The following is a 7,304-nucleotide window of genomic DNA, read 5'->3' as shown; positions in this document are numbered from 1 at the left end:
CACACCGATTTCACCTGGGTGCGCGCGCAGCACCTCGGGCGCACCGGGGTGCGCGCACAACGCCCGGGTTGCACCGTGGCCTGTGTGCTCGGGGCGCCTCGGGTGCGCGCTCGGTGTCGCCCCCCGCGCGCGCGGTAGTGCGGGCAGCGCACCCCGGCCCGGCCCGGCCCCGACGAGAACGCAAACGGGCAAAAGGTTTATTCAAATAGCATTGCGACGCCCGGCGAAAAACTAAAAAAGGGTGCAACACCGGGACTTCCCGGGAGGTCACCCATCCCAGTACTACTCCGGCCCAAGCGCGCTTAACTGCGGAGTTCTGATGGGATCCGGTGCACTAACGCTGGTATGATCGCACCCGTTATGAGCTTGTCGCAGTGTGTACTTAGCAAACCGCGACCCACGTGCGAATCCACCCCGGCCACCCACCCCCGTCGAGGTGCACACCCTCCCTCGCGAAGTGCGCCCCGTTCGCCAAGTGTGAGCCCTGCCCGGGTGCGCGCACCTTGCTAGGGCGTCGGGTGTGCACCCGGCCCGGCCTACGTGCGTGCACCTGGACGGGGCGTCGTGTGCGTGCAGTGTCCCGTCTGCAACGCGGTGCCCACACACCACCTCGGGCGCAACGACCTGCGCTCACATGTGGGCCGAGTGCACCTTGGTGCATGTTCGGGGCGCCTCGGGTGCACGCTCGATCTTGCCCCGGTGCACCAAGGCGCTCGGTTTGCCCCGGGTGCGCACTTGGTGCAAGGTGGGCACCCAAAATAGGGATCAAGCACCAAAACACAAGTTTCGGGATGCAAAATGGGACCCAAGGACCACAAATGCGTTCCAAGACCCATGATGGGTCCACGAGAACAAAAATGTGTTCCGAGACTTAATAAACAAATATTGGGTTTTAGGAGAAGAAACATGCTCTGATGCCCAAAACGAGAATCGACCCCGAAAAGGCCACAGGCCAAAAGTGGGATGCGAGACAAAAAAAAATGGGACCCGAGGACCAAAATTGGGTTCCCAGGTCGAAGACAGGGCAACCGGACAAGAAACGACCTCTAAGGCTCGAAATGAGTCCCGACGACTAAAACTTGACAAGAAGCACCCATCAGGCACCCAACTCGACACCCATGGGATGCCGACCCACCCGGGCTTCCACCTAGCACACCTTGGCACCCACCCACCCTCGCACCCAACCTCGCACCCAACTTAGCACCTTTGAACCCACATTGGCACTCACCCTGACCCTGGCACCTTGGAACCCACATTGGCACTCACCTTGACCCTGGCACCCACCTTTGCACTCACCTTGGGACCCACCCTGGCTCCCACCTCGGCACCCACCCAGACACCCACCTTGGTTCCTTGGCACCCACCTTGGATCCTTGGCACCCACCCCGACACCCACCTTGGCACGCAACTTGGCTACTTGCCACCCACCTTGGCTCCTTGACGCCCACCCCGACAACCACCCCGTGACCTACCCTGGCTAGGGTTGGTGCACACCCACCCTGGTGCCCACCTTGGCACCCACCCCATGACCCACCTTGGCACGCACCTTAGTACCCACCCCGTTACCCACCCTAGGACCCACCCCGTGACCCACCTTGGCCAGGGTGGGTGCCTTGGTGCGCACAACTTGCCTGGGCTGCACACCAGGGCGGGCTCAAGATGGCACCCGCGTTCCGTTTTTTTCACTATCTTTCAAAACGGAAATTTTAAAATCTCGTTTTTTTTTTTTTTTTTGCCTTTTCTGGAAATTAGTGAAGGCAGCGCATCAAAGGTGCGCAATGCTGGTGCGAACCCGGGAGCGCTCCGATGTGTGCTCCAAGGTGCGGCGTGCACGAAGTCCGAGCCCGGCTTGCCCCGGGTGCGCACCTCGCGTGCACCTTCGCCGGGGTGAGCACCTTGGCTGGGTTGCGCGCCCTGGTGCGCACCAAGGAGCGCTCTGAAGTGTGCTCCAAGGTGCGGCGTGCACGAAGTCGGAGCTCGGTTTGCCCCGGGTGTGCACCTCGGGTGCGCACCTCGCGTGCACCTTCGCTGCGGTGGGCACCTTGGCTGGGTTGCGCGCCTTGGTGGGCACCATGCAGTGCACGAAGTCGGAGCCCGGTTTGCCCCGGGCGCGCACCTCCGCCAGGGTGGGCACCTTGGTGCGCACAACTTGCCTGGGCTGCGCACCAGGAAGGGCTCAAGATGGCACCCGCGTTCCGTTTTTTTCACTATCTTTCAGAACGGAAATTTTAAAATATCGTTTTTTTTTGCCTTTTCTGGAAATTAGTGAAGGCAGCGCATCAAAGGTGCGCAACGCTGGTGCGAACCTGGGAGCGCTCCGATGTGTGCTCCAAGGTGCGGCGTGCACGAAGTCGGAGCCCGGTTTGCCCCGGGTGCGCCCTGGTGGGCACCATGGTGCGCACCAAGGAGCGCTCCGAAGTGTGCTCCAAGGTGCGGCCTGCACGAAGTCGGAGCCCGGTTTGCCCCGGGTGTGCACCGCGGGTGGGCACCTTGGTGCGCATGCCTTGCCTGGGCTGCGCACCAGGGCGGGCTCAAGATGGCACCCGCGTTCCGTTTTTTTCACTATCTTTCAAAACGGAAATTTTAAAATCTCATTTTTTTTTGCCTTTTCTGGAAATTAGTGAAGGCAGCGCATCAAAGGTGCGCACCTCGCTGCCCACCACGGTGCGCAACGCCGGTGGGCACCCGGGAGTGCTTCGAAGTGTGCTCCAAGGTGCTGCGTGCACGTTGTCGGAGCCCGGTTTGCCCCGGGTGCGCACCTCGCGTGCACCTTCGTCGGGGTGGGCACCTTGGCTGGGTTTGCCCCGGCTGCGCTCCGAAGCGGGGTTATTGGAGCGCCGCCTCTTTTTTTGTCGGAGCGTTTGGTGGGGTTTCTCGCATTGGCTCTTCCCAGGCCCGGTTGCCACCCTGGCGCGCACGAAGTCGGAAGTAGGGTTAATTGCCCGGGTGCGCACCTTTGCCAGGGTGGGCACCTTACCTGGGCTGTGCACCAGGGCGGGCTCAAGATGGCACCCGCGTTCCGTTTTTTTCACTATCTTTCAAAACGGAAATTTTAAAATCTCCTCTTTTTTTTGCCTTTTCTGGAAATTAGTGAAGGCAGCGCATCAAAGGTGCGCACCTCGCTGCCCACCTTGGTGTGCTCTGAGGTGCGCACCCGGGAGCGCTACGAAGTGTGCTCCAAGGTGCGGCGTGCACGTTGTCGGAGCCCGGTTTGCCCCGGGTGCGCACCTCGCCTGCACCTTGGCCGGGGTGGGCACCCTGGCTGGGTTTGCCCAGGGTGCGCTCCGAAGCGGGGTTACTGGAGCGCCCCCTCTTTTTTTGTCAGAGCGTTTGGTGGGGTTTCTCGCATTGGCTCTTCCCAGGCCCGGTTGTTGGGTGCGCTCCCACCCTGGCGCGCGCGAAGTTGGAAGTTGGGTTAATTGCCCGGGCGCGCACCTTCGCCAGGGTGGGCACCTTGGTGCGCACACCTTGGCTGGGCTGCGCACCAGGGCGGGCTCAAGATGGCACCAGCATTCCCTTTTTCTCACTATCTTTCAAAACGGAAATTTTAAAATCTCGTTTTCTTTTGCCTTTTATGGAAATTAGTGAAGGCATCGCATCAAAGGTGCGCACCTCGCTGCCCACCTTGGTGTGCTCCGAGGTGCCCACCACGGTGCGCTCCGAGGTGCCCACCACGGTGCGCAACGCCGGTGCGAACCCGGGAGCGCCCCGATGTGTGCTCCAAGGTGCGGCGTGCACGAAGCCGGACCCCGGTTTGCCCCGGGTGCGCACCTCGCGTGCACCTTGGTGCGCACACCTTGGCTGGGTTGCGCGGCCTGGTGGGCACCATGGTGCGCACCAAGGAGCGCTCCGAAGTGTGCTCCAAGGTGCGGCGTGCACGAAGTCCTAGCCCGGTTTGCCCCGGGTGCGCACCTTCGCCGCGGTGGGCACCATGGCGTGCACGAAGTCGGAGCCCGGTTTGCCCCGGGTGCGCACCTCGCGTGCACCTTCGCCGGGGTGGGCACCTCGGCTGGGTTGCGCGCCCTGGTGCGCACCAAGGAGCGCTCCGAAGTGTGCTCCAAGGTGCGGCGTGCACGAAGTCGGAGCCCGGTTTGCCCCGGGTGCGCACCTTCGCCGCGGTGGGCACCCTGGTGCGCACCATGGCGTGCACGAAGTCGGAGCCCGGTTTGCCCCGGGTGCGCACCTCGCGTGCACCTTCGGCGGGGTTGCGCGCCCTGGTGCGCACCAAGGAGCGCTCCGAAGTGTGCTCCAAGGTGCGGCGTGCACGAAGTCGGAGCCCGGTTTGCCCCGGGTGCGCACCTCGCGTGCACCTTCGGCGGGGTTGCGCGCCCTGGTGGGCACCATGGTGCGCACCAAGGAGCGCTCCGAAGTGTGCTCCAAGGTGCGGCGTGCACGAAGTCGGAGCCCGGTTTGCCCCGGGTGCGCACCTCGCGTGCACCTTCGCCGCGGTGGGCACCATGGCGTGCACGAAGTCGGAGCCCGGTTTGCCCCGGGTGCGCACCTCGCGTGCACCTTCGCCGGGGTGGGCACCTCGGCTGGGTTGCGCGCCCTGGTGCGCACCAAGGAGCGCTCCGAAGTGTGCTCCAAGGTGCGGCGTGCACGAAGTCGGAGCCCGGTTTGCCCCGGGTGCGCACCTCGCGTGCACCTTCGCCGCGGTGGGCACCATGGCGTGCACGAAGTCGGAGCCCGGTTTGCCTCGGGTGCGCACCCCGCGTGCACCTTCGCCGGGGTGGGCACCTCGGCTGGGTTGCGCGCCCTGGTGCGCACCAAGGAGCGCTCCGAAGTGTGCTCCAAGGTGCGGCGTGCACGAAGTCGGAGCCCGGTTTGCCCCGGGTGCGCACCTCGCGTGCACCTTCGCCGCGGTGGGCACCTTGGCTGGGTTGGGCACCATTGAGCGCTCCGAAGTGTGCTCCAAGGTGCGCACCATGGCCCTCCAAGGTGCGCAGCATGGCGTGCACGAAGTCGGAGCCCGGTTTGCCCCGGGTGCGCACCTCGCGTGCACCTTCGCCAGGGTGGGCACCTCGGTGCGCACACCTTCTCAATGTTTTCTTGCCTTTTCTGGAAATTGGTGAAGGCAGCGCATCAAAGGTGCGCACCTCGGTGTGCTCCGAGGTGCGAACCCGAGAGCGCTCCGAGGTGCCCACGAAGTCGAAAGTCGGGTTAATTGCATTGTTTTCCCCGGGTGCGCTCCGAGGTGCGCAACATCGGTGCGCACCAAGGAGGGCTCCGAAGTGTGCTCCAAGGTGCGCACGATTCGGAGCTCGGTTTGCCCGGGGTGCGCACACCTTGGCTGGGTTGCGCACCCTTTGTGCGCTCCAAGGTGCGCACGAAGTCGGAGCTCGGTTTGCCCCGGGTGCGCACCTTCGCCAGGGTGCGCACCTTGATGCGCACGCCTTGGCTGGGCTGCGCACCTTGGTGGGCGCCATGGTGCGCACCTTTCGTGCGCTCCAAGGTGCGCACGAAGTCGGAGCTCGGTTTGCCCCGGGTGCGCACCTTGGTGGGCGCCATGGTGCACTCCGAGGTGCCCAAGATTGGTGCGCAACAAGGAGCGCTCCGAAGTGCGCTCCAAGGTGCGCAGGTGCGCGCGAAGTCGAAAGTTGGGTTAATTGTCCGGTTTGCCTCGGGTGCGCACCTTGCGTGCACCTTCGCCAGGGTGGGCGCCTTGGTGCGCACACCTTGGCTGGGCTGCGCACCCGGGCGCGCACACCTTGGCACCCGCGTTTCCTTCATTTTAAATTTTTTTTTTTTACAATCTCTCAAGTGGGAAATTCTATAATCTCAACTTTTTTTGCCTTTTCAGGAAACTTTTGAATGGAGCGCATCATTGGTGCGCTCCGAAGTGTGCTCCAAGGTGCGCACCTCTGGTGTGCTCCAAAGCTCTCTCCAGCTGCGTGCACCTGCCCCGGCCGCGCACCCGGCCCCGCCCAGCTTCGCTCACCTGTCCCGGGCGTCTGGTGCGGAACCTTAGAGTAAGAAACATCACCGTGCACCTTGGCCAACGTGCGCGACTCGACCGAGCGCGCACTGGCCGAGGTGCACACCGATTTCACCTGGGTGCGCGCGCAGCACCTCGGGCGCACCGGGGTGCGCGCACAACGCCCGGGTTGCACCGTGGCCTGTGTGCTCGGGGCGCCTCGGGTGCGCGCTCGGTGTCGCCCCCCGCGCGCGCGGTAGTGCGGGCAGCGCACCCCGGCCCGGCCCGGCCCCGACGAGAACGCAAACGGGCAAAAGGTTTATTCAAATAGCATTGCGACGCCCGGCGAAAAACTAAGAAAGGGTGCAACACCGGGACTTCCCGGGAGGTCACCCATCCTAGTACTACTCCGGCCCAAGCGCGCTTAACTGCGGAGTTCTGATGGGATCCGGTGCACTAACGCTGGTATGATCGCACCCGTTATGAGCTTGTCGCAGTGTGTACTTAGCAAACCGCGACCCACGTGCGAATCCACCCCGGCCACCCACCCCCGTCGAGGTGCACACCCTCCCTCGCGAAGTGCGCCCCGTTCGCCAAGTGTGAGCCCTGCCCGGGTGCGCGCACCTTGCTAGGGCGTCGGGTGTGCACCCGGCCCGGCCTACGTGCGTGCACCTGGACGGGGCGTCGTGTGCGTGCAGTGTCCCGTCTGCAACGCGGTGCCCACACACCACCTCGGGCGCAACGACCTGCGCTCACATGTGGGCCGAGTGCACCTTGGTGCATGTTCGGGGCGCCTCGGGTGCACGCTCGATCTTGCCCCGGTGCACCAAGGCGCTCGGTTTGCCCCGGGTGCGCACTTGGTGCAAGGTGGGCACCCAAAATAGGGATCAAGCACCAAAACACAAGTTTCGGGATGCAAAATGGGACCCAAGGACCACAAATGCGTTCCAAGACCCATGATGGGTCCACGAGAACAAAAATGTGTTCCGAGACTTAATAAACAAATATTGGGTTTTAGGAGAAGAAACATGCTCTGATGCCCAAAACGAGAATCGACCCCGAAAAGGCCACAGGCCAAAAGTGGGATGCGAGACAAAAAAAAATGGGACCCGAGGACCAAAATTGGGTTCCCAGGTCGAAGACAGGGCAACCGGACAAGAAACGACCTCTAAGGCTCGAAATGAGTCCCGACGACTAAAACTTGACAAGAAGCACCCATCAGGCACCCAACTCGACACCCATGGGATGCCGACCCACCCGGGCTTCCACCTAGCACACCTTGGCACCCACCCACCCTCGCACCCAACCTCGCACCCAACTTAGCACCTTTGAACCCACATTGGCACTCACCCTGACCCTGGCACCTTGGAACCCACATTGGCACTCACCT

The 7,304-nt window shown here is 63.2% G+C and overlaps 2 non-coding genes across 2 annotated transcripts; both read right to left on the bottom strand.

Annotated features, from left to right (window-relative positions):
- Window positions 1–238: 238 nt before the first annotated feature.
- LOC131869087 (5S ribosomal RNA) lies at window positions 239–357 on the bottom strand. Its single transcript, XR_009367482.1, has one exon. It is a non-coding gene; the product is annotated as a 5S ribosomal RNA (ribosomal RNA).
- A 5,917-nt stretch (window positions 358–6,274) lies between these two features.
- LOC131869114 (5S ribosomal RNA) lies at window positions 6,275–6,393 on the bottom strand. The gene has a single exon (XR_009367509.1). It is a non-coding gene; the product is annotated as a 5S ribosomal RNA (ribosomal RNA).
- Window positions 6,394–7,304: the final 911 nt, after the last annotated feature.

This window comes from Cryptomeria japonica, unplaced genomic scaffold (assembly GCF_030272615.1).
Source record: "Cryptomeria japonica unplaced genomic scaffold, Sugi_1.0 HiC_scaffold_234, whole genome shotgun sequence".
Lineage (NCBI taxonomy): Eukaryota > Viridiplantae > Streptophyta > Pinopsida > Cupressales > Cupressaceae > Cryptomeria > Cryptomeria japonica.
This window is presented reverse-complemented; position numbering and strand designations above follow the sequence as displayed.